The sequence below is a fragment of the Dunckerocampus dactyliophorus genome, chromosome 12 (genome assembly GCF_027744805.1).
Source record: "Dunckerocampus dactyliophorus isolate RoL2022-P2 chromosome 12, RoL_Ddac_1.1, whole genome shotgun sequence".
Lineage (NCBI taxonomy): Eukaryota > Metazoa > Chordata > Actinopteri > Syngnathiformes > Syngnathidae > Dunckerocampus > Dunckerocampus dactyliophorus.
The window spans coordinates 28,689,794-28,703,747 of NC_072830.1; the positions used below are offsets into that span (position 1 = coordinate 28,689,794).

General features: G+C 39.7%; 1 protein-coding gene across 1 annotated transcript in view; it reads right to left on the reverse strand.

The window, feature by feature from the left end:
- pik3cb (phosphatidylinositol-4,5-bisphosphate 3-kinase, catalytic subunit beta) overlaps window positions 1-13,954 on the reverse strand; it is a 52,739-nt gene that overhangs the window by 33,823 nt on the left and 4,962 nt on the right. Inside the window, exon 2 of the mRNA XM_054794256.1 lies at window positions 5,250-5,329. The gene's annotated coding sequence lies outside the window, so the exon portion shown is untranslated. The remainder of the gene's footprint in view (window positions 1-5,249; window positions 5,330-13,954) is intronic.

The following is a 13,954-nucleotide window of genomic DNA, read 5'->3' on the forward strand; positions in this document are numbered from 1 at the left end:
TGGAAATTACAGTTTGACTCACAGTGTGCCTGAAAAAAACAATATCCCAGAAAAGGGATGTGTTACGTGTTGTGTGAATGTTTCTGTTGACAACAAATCACACCAAAAATGGCACACGGAGTAACACTCTGTTCATTGGTGTTTATATTTTTCAATGTAATTTACTTTGTTAGAAATCTGAATGAGAACGTGTGTGTGTGCATGCATGTGTGTGTAACACTTTTGCATCAAATTTTGTTGCCGATCTACCTCGAGAAGCCTTTACTCTGATTTATCTGAGAGGCGTTAACCCGATGACATCACTTCCGGAAATGAGGTTGAGCTGCCGCCATAACTCTAAGAGTAATTTTTGCCAATTTACTGTTTGCTTTCAAAATATCTAATAATGTAGAACATAATTCCAAACAATATATAACATACTGTATTTGCAGTAAGAAAAGTTAATAAATCATGTCAGGGACCCTTTAATAATGTATTTATTTTAATGGTAAAATTATTTTACTATTACTACTTTTTCTCTTGTTTTATACTAGCTCAGGCATTGTAAATCATCCTCAATATACTTCACTTTAAAATAAATAAAACAGAAATTATTATTAATTTATTGAAATTAATGGTTCAATATGAATAATGAATAAAGTTGCAATTTCCTGCCACCTTAGTGAGGAAAAGCGGCATAGAAAATGGATGGATGGAAGTTGCAATTTTGTCACCAAACAAAATGTAAAAAACTGACAGAAAATGTGGGTAAACAGCAAGTTGAACACCGTGCCGTGTACCCGTCGTAACGCGGCACTTGCATACCACACCAGCACATCTTATATGTTGCATCATCTCCTCCCGAATGGAGCGGAAGATCTGAGACAAGGCTAAATTAACGTAGCGCAAATGAGTGAGAATAAGGTTAATGTACCTCACTAACATAACGTTAGTGTGGACGGCTAGCTTTCTCTTCACTATGACTACTGTCGAACGTGTGTCAGTTTCTTACGATGGTAACGTGACTTCATACAGGGTTTATTTCATCTGCAAAAAAACTGCGCTGTGATGGAAAATAAAAACATTTTAGCTCACTAATCAGTAGCTGCTCGTTTCTAGCAGACTATACTATGTAATGGAACACGCGATTCCTTGATGTGCGTGTCTCACTCACTTAGTTGAGAGAAATGTGTTCCATGACAGGTGTCTTCATTTTACTTTGAACACTGCCACAACTCAATATAATATAAAGAATATTTATTTGTCTTATTTCTAGTCAGCCTATCTACGTTTATGATAAATGCACAGCCGTCAACATAATGTAATGTGCAATTTAGTCTTAGTAATGTCTTAGCAAAGCAATTATTATTTCTCTCCTTTTCCAGTAAATAGTTACAGTCTCAGATGGATACATTCTTCTACAAACAGCACCATCATGTAGTCCGTCAAACCCAAGAAAATACAGTTTGTTCCTGTGCACAATGTGAACGTAAGACACCAAATGGTTGATTATGTAAAAAAAAAAATAAACCAAATAGTCATTCATTATTTAGTGAAAAGTTTGATTTTCTCTTGTGTATTTAGAATTGCACTTCAGCCAAGCAAAATTATGTTTTTTTCGATTACTCCATTAATCAAAAAAATTTTCAGTAGAATACTCGATGACTAAAATATTCGATAGCTGCAGGACTTGATGTATTAGTTGGGGACTTCTATGGTTTGTACAATTAATGTGCGCGTGCCAGCCATATTAGGATCATACATCACATCAGACCAACCATCTCCGCTAACACGGAGGCACACGCCCACGCTCAGGAAGGAAGCACTGACAGACTGGAAGTGAATGACAAATAACAGCCAGTACAAAAGTCCCAACAAGTCATTCATAAAGACGCTGAGCATGCGCTGTAATCCCTGAGGAGTTATTTTTAGTGGTGTGTCACATCAAATCAACATGGTCCCCACTGGATGGTCAAGCACAATCACAAAGTAGGTTTAAAAGCTGCACAGGAAGTCTTTGGGCATTGTGAGATATAAAACCCTACTTCAACTTATTCATTTATTTTTCCTATGGACAGTCATGGCAAAATGTGTACACCACTGTATCATACTGTACCACTGTTACCGCACTGGCATCAGAAAACGCTAAAATAAACACTCTTTTAAGACAGATGCATGGAAGCATCAACATACGCCACTATCTCTGACTTCATGGTGGATCACAGCCAAACAAATTGCGGTAGTGCACTGAGTGCAGGTCTACATTGTAACAATGCTGCGTCTGAATGACAGCTATCTATTGGCACTGCCTGTCCTAACAGCTGCGTGGAAGATGGATGAAGGGAGGTAAAACAGAAGGGAATAAAGCAGGAAACACTGATAGATTAAATCTATGCACAATGAATGTTACAATTAAGCAAATATACCACGGCTGAGGAAACCGGCGCACACGTTCAGAGTTGCTTCTGTGACAAGGGTGAAAATAAGCTTTGCATGTGTCCACGGTGTCCAAGGCTTTGGGTATCCATCCGAGCTACTCGTGCATGGGACTTGGGGCTCAGCATAAAGATGATGTCATAAAATTACAACAATGTTAAACATAGAGTTGTAGGAAGTGAAAGAAGTGAAGAAAGGCGAGGAATGTGATGCATGACAGATGAGAAAGAGAGCGATAACAGAACAGCCAGAGTTTTAAAGTGTAACACAATGTAGTAACTGTAATGGGTGGACCGAACTGGGAGGGGTGTCCACAATAAGGCTCTGTTTTTGGAAAGTGTGTGTTCGTGAACATGCGTGCCAGCGAGGACAGTCCCGTGCCCTGCACAAACACTGCCCTTGTGTTGCCCTTGGCTCGCCCCCCCACCATCCCCTGCCCCCAAACACTTCTCTGTTGGACACAAACATACACAAACCCCAACCGGCTCTGCCTTACACACCGACAGACACACACATGCAAACACACAACTCCAGTACTAACACTGAGGCTAGAGGGGGCAAAGGGGTCACATGGCAATAGTCACACAGCACCCCTTGCAAAAACCAAACACACTCACATGACCTCCTGTATTTTGCAGTGTGGATGCCGAAGCCTCAGGTGATTTACTCACACGTTCAGTACCTCGCAGCACACATAAACACGCGACCACATGAACGTTGTCAGCTGATGATGTCACAGAATATAGGTCCTCACCTGACAGATACAATGTGTTAACCAAACCATCTAAAGTGTTGTGTTTACATTGACGGCTGTGCAAATAATGAAGATCATCATGTAAATCAAGCTATGACACATGTTCCCAATCCACTGGTACAAGGAGGCCCAGAGGGCAACAAAGAAAAAAACATTAAGAGGCAATAAATGTTGACAACTTTTTCACAACATATCTCAAATGCCCACACAGCAGTTTTGAATGTCGTAGGGACGGCTCCCATACACTGAACAGATTTTTCAGCGTCGGTCTTTCAGCATCTTGCCAAACCACCATTCATCTCAGCCGTGGACAAAGGGCTGGACAAAGGGCAAAAGTGGACACTGGCACTGAATGACACATGCACAGATGTACACAAGAACAGAAAGAGCAGACTTTTCTTGGTTTTGGCCATCATCTTGCCACTGAGGTGATTGGGTTTATGTGTAATTACGTACATATCCAACGGGGAAAAAAATAAAGTTACCCAAACATGCTCCTAAGAACACACTGAAGGGCAGGGCTTCCTAGGATTGTGTTGGTGACAGGGTTATATCACATGGCTTCATAGTAATATTCAAAACAAGAATGGCACACAAAGGTTCTTTCTTGGGGAAAAGGTTATGCGTTTCAGGATTGTGCAGTGCCTTTAGACCACTTGTGCTGTGCTACAACAATTTGGCCGTGTTGATATATTAGACAGAAATAGCAAAAAATGGAACATAACTAATTGGATCAAGACATCTTCCTCTTGCAAGTGGGATAGAATTAAAGGGTCAGAAATACACAGGAAACTAGTGGGTGATTACTGATCGTTTTCGGTTACTGGCATTGATTTCCAGTAAAGAAATGAGGTTATGCAGATATGTTGTGAGATATCTGAAGTCACTCAAAGATTTGTAGTACAGTTGAACACCCCATCAGCGCTTGCCACAGTGCTTGAAAGGAGGAGGCGCCGTTGTTCATTGTTCTGTGCGCGTTCTATGAACAAATAAACCACCCACACACACATAATTAAGATGATGAAAGGATTCCCCGGCCAGAATCTGTCAAAGTGTTCCACTCTAAAAAAAAAACAAAAAAACCCACTATCGATTGTTCACACAGAATGAGTCACTATGCTTTGGTGGATGCTTTGTTTGGGCACTCAACTGTTTGGTCATACGATAACCGAGACAGTGTATAAAAACAGAGGCATATTTTGGCAATAATTTTCACCAAAAACCGGGGCGTATGAAAATGAAGATTCCACTGTACATACAGCTGAGAGTCAGGGGTGATGACACTTTTTTATTCTGCAAGCTCTTGCAGCTAGTGCATCTACTGTAACCTACAGATTATAAGATGCTACTTAGACACTTTGAATCCTACAGTTTCAACAATGATGCCGCTAATTTATGGGAAAAAAACCCCTACAGTTCCCATGATGCTTTGTGTGCAGTCAGGAAGTAGTCAAGTGAACGTTAATACCACGTTTCCAAGTGTTATGCGGCAATCGTCTTTTGATCTGACAAATTTTAAGTTTGATCAAGTGTAGAATTACTACAGCTTCTGCTTGGACTACTTGGACCACGGCAGCTGTTGAACTCAGATGACAAAAAGCGTCTCACTCATCAGCACTAACGAGTGACCCTGGGAACACTGAGTGTAGGTAGGATTGCAAGGTTTACAGTGTGTCTACAGTGTGGGTGCGACTTATATTCAGGTGGGCTCAATAGTCAATAGAAATTATGGTATGTCCACACTTGACATTGTAGAAAACCTGGCATATACCAAAAATTGTGTCAATACTACTGAGAGTGCCACTCGTAACTACTTACAGATCAGATCCCACAAAGTATTCAAAATAAGCAGCACCCTGATCAAACCTCCTTACATAATTTGTGCTTGGTGAATAGTAAAAGTGTCCTGACTTGTACACGTTCTCTCCCTGTCAGGACAAAGTCTTCTCTTCCTAACTTTAGCGAAGTCAGTGCTCCAGTTCTCTTCTCTCACTTTCACTCGGAGGCCCAAAGACAGCATCACAGGTAAAGTACATGCAATGCGTACTTAACACATTGACATACATATATCCTGTCTTACCTGCTATGACCCAGAGTTCCTTATTTCTTGTGCCTCGGTGGATCGTTGAAGGTGTCCAGAGAGTGGCCGTGATGCTGCATCTGATGGGTAAGAAGACATGGTGGGAGTGGGTGAAGCAGTGAATTTGGTGACTTTCAGGTAAATACAGCACTGGCAGTGTGGTGAGTGGGAAAGCTGCTCTTTACCAAGGAAGAAAACAGATAGCTTTTGCTTGATAAATGGGAGACTTTGCACAACGAAGAAGGCTCTCGGACAGACAACTGAACCCACTTTGAGAGCGACACTAAGTGCCCATTTTTTCACCTTTTACTGGCGCACTCATAACTGGGTCTTTAGCCAACTACTTTCTCCTAGGGTTGTGAACGATGAACCGATGCGACTGGATGTCGGGTTTGACAAGCAATAATACATACGGCTGCATTGGTAGCAGCCTCCTGGATTAATAAGAATCAGCCATAAATCCTTAGATTAACCGATTGTAGGGACATGCACCGTGTATCGCAAGACTAGCAACTGGTTGACAGTCCGTCTCTTAAACAACGCGAGAGCCACCAGTACGAGCCTGGAGTTTGTTTTTCAGAGAGGTGCACCGAACAAATATGCACATTAGCACTCAATAAGGTCATTAAATCCTACCTTTATGCATTCCTTCATAGTATCAGCATTTTGGACCCAATATGAGGCGTGGGAGAACTATGATGGTTAGATGCTGTTCTATAAATGTTTTGTTAATCGTAGTGACGTAATGATATATTTGACATACCTACAGGTACAGTTTGTCATATCCAACTTTGTTTGAGTAGTTTTTACCGCCAGTTGTGCACAAACTATATTAAAATCTCAAATTACAAAAATAGTAGAAAAAAAAGTTAATGGTTATCAGTATCTGTCTTCAGAAGCAGAAAGGTATCGATTAAAAAAATGTGTGCATCCCTAGTTTATACTGTATGAGTCACACCAGATGCTGACACCAATGTTGTACTGAATTATCTGATTGTGGAATGCTGTGTGGCTTTATAAAAGCGCAAACACTGCAAATAATATCCCGGTGAAGTGAAACATCTTAAAATAATTGCGCGAGCCAGTGTATGAGTATTTAACCACAGCAAAATATAAAGTATCAGCACATTTAGGTACATGTCATTACTACAGTACTGGGCATTTCACACATTTTCCCAGCTCTCAACTTCTGAGCATTTCTGATTTCACTACTTGGTTGTGTAGTCTAAAAAGAGTGACATTGTGAAAGCATTAGTAGAAAGTAGGTAAGTATTAACTACAGCTGAACCAACTGTTTGAACAGAGAAAATTAAATAATGATCAACTAACCGGGAATCCACCTTGATAATGTGTAATGTAAAAGGCCTGTTAGAGTTGGACAGCTTTTTTCTGCGAAATTTCACTCTTTGCAGTTTCCAACATGTTATTAAAAAAAGCACTATAGCAGAATAACAAATATGCGCTTGATGTGTGTATTTCATGCATAACATACTTCAAAATAATAATAACCATAAGAACAATAAAGTTGTTTTTGTTTCACCGAAGCACTTAAAAGTACCACACTGACAGCACTAATTGTAATTAACATTCGTACAATAAAACTTTTTAAGAAAAGTCCTCCTGATATATTGTGTGCCCCATTATGTAAAGCAATACAGTGTTCCCTCGTTTATCGCGGGGGATAGGTTCCCAAAATAGCCTGTAGTAAGTGAAATCCGCAAAGTAGCCAATTTAAATTTCTAAAAATTATTATTTTTTAAGGCTGTAAAACCCCTCACCATACACTTTATACACTTTTCTTAATACACCAAAAAAGCACAATTTTACTCTCATCAGTCCACAAAATGTTCCTCCATTTCTCTTAAGACCAGTTGATGTGTTCTTTGGCAAATTGTAACCTCTTCTGCGCATGCCTTTTTTTTTTTTTTTTTAACAGACGGACTTTGCGGGGAATTCTTGTAAATAGATTAGCTTCACACAGACGTCTTCTAACTGTCAGTACTTACAGGTAACTCCGGACTGTCTTTGATCATCCTGGAGCTGATCATTGGCTGAGTCTTTGCGATTCTGGTTCTTCTTCCATCCATTTTGATGGTTGTCTTTAGTTTTCTGCCACGTGTTCCTGGTTTTGCTCTCCATTTTAAGGCATTAGAGATCATCTTAGCTGAACAGCCGATCATTTCTTGCACCTCTTTATATGTTTTCCCCCCTCCAATCAATGTTTTAATCAAAGTACAATGTTCTTCTGAACAATATCTTGAACGACCCATTTTCCTCAGGCTTTCAAAGAGAAATGCATGTTCAACAGGTGCTGGCTTCATCCTTAAATAGGGGCCACCTGATTCACACCGTTTTTTCACAAAACTGATGACCTCACTGATTTAATGTCACACTGCTAACACAACCCCTTCGACCAATTGCCTAAATTGCACAGCTTAAGAATGTGTATATCGTGAATGCTGGGTCTTGTCGGTTTTCTGAGAACCTACTGCACCTACTGGTCACTTGTTTGCCATGTAGCAAGAAGAAAATATCCTAAAACCCTGGGTTAATGTGGTTCATCACATTGGACTGCTATTATTTTCAACACTACTGTAAGTCATTTTCTTATCATTGGCAGAATTTATACTGGTATACCAGTATCTAAAAATGATCGCCCAATTCTAACAGTGATGTGTGTGCGTGTATGTTATCACCCGCAGTCCATGACGAACCACTCCATCACAACATGGTTTTGGGTCGTAAGTGTTTCCATTTACCAAGTAAAATCCAGATTTTTTTTTCCCAACTTGGTAACTCCATCCATCCATCCATCCATCTTCTATGCCGCTTATCCTCACTAGGGTTGCGGGTGTTCTGGGGCCTATCCCAGCTGACTTCGGGCAAGAGGCGGGGTACACCCTGGACTGGTCGCCAGTCAATCAAAGGGCGACTTGGTGACTCCATTATTAAAATAGGTACGCAGCAATGTGCTATTGCACCTGGCTAGTGGGAATGTGGGATGCCAATCTCACTGCTTTATCCGACTGCACTAATCTGGACACAAATCATGACCCCTATGCATGACACTTGTTAATGAAAATATACAGTAAGGCTAGGAGGACGTGATCATGCAGAGCCTCTTAATAAGGTCACTGGATTCAAGTATTATTCTACAAATATGCACTGACATTTTCCATGACGCATCTCACAAAAAATACACTTCCAGAAGAACATACTGTAAATAATGACGAGGTTTGTACACCGATGACACACAAAACACTCACTCCAGTTGACAACATCCAGCTTCCTGTTTTTCTACAGTGGTTAAGATGCTCTATCTTGTTTAGCTGGGTGTGGCACACAGTGGTTCAAAAAAACAACTGCGGTTAGTTTTCGAGAGGCAGACCTATTTAGAAGGCACCAAAATGTTTACATGCGTAGAGAGTTTGAGGGTGAATTCATAGAAGTTAATTTCACACAGGAAAACTGCAATGAAACCATGCATGGGGTCAGCAGTACCAGGAAATTAGCTGTTCTATATGATGATAAAATCTCTGGCAAAAGATGGCCAATGTTTAACTCTTTGAAGGGTTGTGTTGGAAGCCTCACATGATCCTGTGTGGGTGTGAGAGAGAGAGGCTTTCATAGAAACTACAGATTGTAGGACAGACTGCTCAATGTCAAGTGGGGCAAGGATGTGACATTTGCTGGAGGGACAACAACCAGCAGTTTGCTCTGCTATGGGCATCCACAATCTTCACAGTGCATCGGAGACGCCTTGAAATTCTGCCCATAAAAATATTGAACAGAACCAGTGCAAACACTTGCTGCCAGCAATGTGAACTAAACTCAATCGGACCGGGACTGAACAGCCCATAGCGGCAAGCCTCAGACCATGTATTTTTCTGCAGCACCCCCCACAGAACACTGCGAGGGACAAGCCTCCTCCTAGTCCACAAAACAGATGTGGACCAATTTGATCAATTCCAATGCGCCCCTCAGTACTAAGGTACTAAGGTATGGCAAGGGTCCACATGTTAGTTATTTGAGTGATTATGGAAATTATAAGCACCAGTCAAATTAGGCCATGATACAGTTGATCACATGGACTGACTGCACAAGTGCCGACGTAAACATTAGTAACCGGACCAAAAAACTAAGATATGGATGCTTCATTTTGGTGCTAATAGTGACACTGAAATGAGGCAAAATGAGGTCTAGTTACCACCGCCTAATTCCAGACTCTATAATTATATGACACCTGTGTGGATTAAGAAATGTCATTTTAGACAGCAGTTAGGACACGAATTATGTCTAGCTTGGCGACTGTAGCTGCTGTGTCAGCAACTGACTAAATACAGACATATGATTTTCAGTCTCTTAATTCATTTATGAATACAAAAATGAAATTTCTTGTTAAAAAAAATTGTTTGATACGTTTCTATACACTTCATGGTGCTTATTTAAAGTGTCTTCTTCATGAACATTTATTAAACATACTGTTTTTACTGTATCTATCTAAAATGTGACTTGTTTCAGCTTCTGTAGAGTTTGTTTGTCTCCTTGTTGGTATAAACACGGCCCCCTCCCTCTGGCTTCCTCTTCTCCTTTTGTGTATTTAATGTAAATGGTGCCACGACACCCCTAAAAAAAGCTTGTCTTATGTTTTGTTGCTTTTCATGATGCATTTGTTGACAGATGCACATTATCTCCGAGCGACTTACAGCCAGACCGAAATGCTTGAAAGTTTGGTACTGGATACCAGTATCAAATATTATGTAAATAATCTGATTAGTTTTGATGCAAAAGGACGTTATCACCCCAACCCCCCCGCACACACCATTCCTCTCTTACGCTGATCTCCTGGAGAAGGAATGTTAGGTATGCAGAATCCTAAAATGACTCAAAGCCTCATCAGCAGCCAAGTCTCTCATGCACAGGCTTTCACAAATACATTTTTCTTTTGTTTGCCAGTATGGCCTCTGTTTGGAATTACACTGGACGTTTGTCACTGATTTATTTCAACCATTTATTCTTGCAAGTATCTTCATGATTACTGCAGCGTATAGGATTGCGAAGAGAGTTGTTTTTCCTCTCTGAAGGGTTACATAATAAACAAATGCTTCTTGTTTTATATCTTTGTCCTGTAGCAGTAAAATACGTATCCCGAGGGCCCAAAAGAAAAAAAGACAGCTACAATGTAGATGTACTGTATCATCCAGTAAACAGTTAACTAACTGCTGTCACAGTAGGTGTACAGCCACCTTTCATTTCAGTTCAGTTCGCCAAAGTATGGCTTGCATTGCCACCAGGGAGCGTAGGCTGGAGGGCTCTTGCTGCATCAGCTGCGTAAATAAGGTCACATCATGCTAGCGAGGCAGCATTTAATTTACGTAGCGAACAGTGTTTGGAAACAACAATCACACTTTTGACTCTTTGTGCCACTGCAATCACAGACAGTATCTCATAAAGGATGCTTGCTGCTGTAACAAGTAAATTTCCCCGCTGTGGGATAAATAAAGTACATACATAAAAGTGAGTATATTCATGACGGTAGATCATCTCAAAAGGACAATGCTGTAAAAAGCTATAACAACTAAATAGCATTATATCAATCAAAAAGGCAGTAATGATGATTTGGAGACACCTTGTAGCCAACCGGTTATATGCGTCACAGGAGTCGCTCATATCTCAGTAACCATAGCTGAAGAAAAACTGATTTCATATATAAGACTCAGCGAGCAAAATGTACCTAAAAACAGGTCACACACCAAATTCTATGTTATTTCTAGAAACTCAACAGCTTTCTAATTAGTATGATATAGTCATCAATGAATAAAATATAACTGTGAATATCTCTAAGAGATGAATAAAGTATCAATCTAAATCGACTCCTATGCACATCGTAGTAGACTTGAGGCTAGGCTGTCTGATCCAGTACGTCTGAGGTGGCTTTATTATACAGTGTTCTCACTTTAAGTTTCAGGCACACTTTGGACTAATAGCGAGAATGATCCAAAAACTTTGTATTAAATGAGATGAAGACGTTTAAAATGTATTTATCTTTAAAACCATTTATTTCATTCAAGAAAGAAAAAAACATATAACAAACACAACACTCTTCAAACCAGAGTGAAAGGGAGCAGAAAGAAGCAAGTCTTATTGTCTCTGCCCCTTTTTTTCCCCACCAAAATTCAACAGCAGCTCTGTGTTTAAAAACAACAACAATATAAACAAAAAGTATACACAGAGCAGCCAGCCACACAGACGTCTCCTCAATTACAACTCAACCAGTGCCATTCCCCACAATAACAATAACCATAGTATGGCAGTCAATCATGACCAACATATTTCATATTTCCTCAACATATTAGTTTCAACACTTTTAAATTTGATATCTGACTTGGATTCTTTAGTTTCTTTATTCAGATTGTTCCATAAACTGACTCCTTTTACAGAAACACGTTCCATCAGTTTAGTCCTGAATCTTGTTTATTTGAAGATCACTGTTCCTTTTAACAAATACTTGCTTTATCTTTTTTCAAATCTTCTCTCAATATTGATTGGCAAAGTTTTTTTTTTTATAAGCTTTCAGCATAATTTGCAAAATACTATAACATACTAATTCATGAAATTTCACAGTTTTAACAGTTTTAACTGAAGGAATAATGGATTTGTTGGCTCTGTATCGTTTTCTACAGATTATTCTTACTGCTCTTTTTTGAAAAATGAAAACTGAGTGTACGTTTTGCAAGCATTTCCCCATACTTCAATGCAAAAGGTCAGATATGGAACAATCATGGTGGTGTATAAAATATATATTGCTTTGTTATCCAGTGAACCCTTTACTTTATGTAACAATGCTGTTACTTTGGATAGTTTTACCTTTGTGTACTGCATATGTGATTTCCAACACAACTTCTCATCCAGAATGACACCCAAAAACTTGAAAGAATGAACACACAAAAACATTACATGGCCCCACTTCTGACACAAAATAAAGAAAATAAAAACTTTCCAAAAACACACCCACTTTAAAATCCTAAAAGGACAGACATCTAACACACACACACACACACACACAGACACACACACACATTCGGATATCTAGAAAATATGTAATATTTGACACTAGTGATATAACTAATTGCGTCTCTCCATGGGAAATCTAAGTATGGCCTTTTTCTGTCTAAATTTAGCTTCCATTTTTCAATCTCCATTTATAGCCGCTATTGTGAAGCAGCCAGGAGGTGGGGGATAGAGTGAATGAGGTTTGTGTGTGTGTGTGTGTGTGTGTAATCTGACTTTCCCTCAGTTGCTGTAAATGAACTACCCTTCCAACTGCCTCATGAACAAAGGTCTGCCTGAGCACTTGCTCTTGCTCTTACACACACACACACCTTTCCAGATGACACAAATTTAAAAAAACTTCCCGACCATAATTACCATCATTAACACAGTCAGACACACAATGATATACTGTAGCTGTCTGAAGCCATTGGTCTTCATATCCTCTTACGAAAGAAGGGTAAACAGTCAGAGAGAAAACAGTGTTACTATGTCTGGGGGGGGCAGACACAAATGACACATGAGAGCCAATGACGCTCCTCTGCAATTAAGGGCTGTTCATCATTGATGTGTTTACCAGTGATCAAGGAAGGGGAATCCCCATGTACAATATAAACCACAATCCCAATTCAAATGAGGATTCTTTTGTACGTTTTGGAGTTTTCATTTATCTGTCCCGTGTCGTCTATCAATTAAGCCCACAAAACCTGCTAGGGGCAGAAACAGTCCTCTACAATCTACTTACTGGCTGCTCTTTTCAGTAGTTCCTACATATTTGACATTTCAAAATTCCATACCTTCTCCATACATTTTTCCCCAGACTCAGTAAATGCATGTTTAGCAGACCTACCTTTGTGTTTTAGGCATAACACGATATTCACACGCATCAGCTATGTCTTTGGAAAACAGTGATCAACATTTTTGTCTCTTTTCTGATATGTTGCGGACCAAACCACTAACTGTTTGGGTTTAATGCAAACTGATTTGGTGCATCTCAAACCTAACCAATTACTCGATTAATCAAAACCAGATTTAAAAAAAATCGGTAGCTGCATCCCGAGTATCATGTAACTAAATGATGGAATTCAGTATTTGTTTTCATTATTCTGAGCATGTCTGCCATTATGTCACCATATACTATTCCCACTTTCCAGGGGATTATAGCTAGGTAATGTGGCTCATACAAAGGGTTGGCTTGTCCATCTTTGCAAATGTTTTTCGGGATGTGTTGCCTACTGTATGTTCTCACACATGAAAAAAGATCCATCCATCAATCTATTTTTTGTTCTTTTGTTTTTAGTTATTGATAATTTTATCATTTAAAAAAACAGAACAATGGCAACTGTCTTGGAAATATGAATGTTTTTCCATACTTGAGTTTCCATTTTCCATACTTTTCCAGATCTATAAAATCGAATTCCATACTTTCCATACATGCAGAGGAACACTGTCTTTTTCAAAACTCGGGAGCTCCCTACAAGTCCATCAATTTTCTATGCCGCTTATCCTCACTAGGGTCGCGAGGGTATGCTGGAGCCTATCCCGGCTGACTTTGGGCAAGAGGTGGGGTACACCCTGGACTGCTCGCCAGCCAATCACAGGGCACATGGACAATCATTCACACTGACATTCATAGCTGTGGACAATTTAGAGTC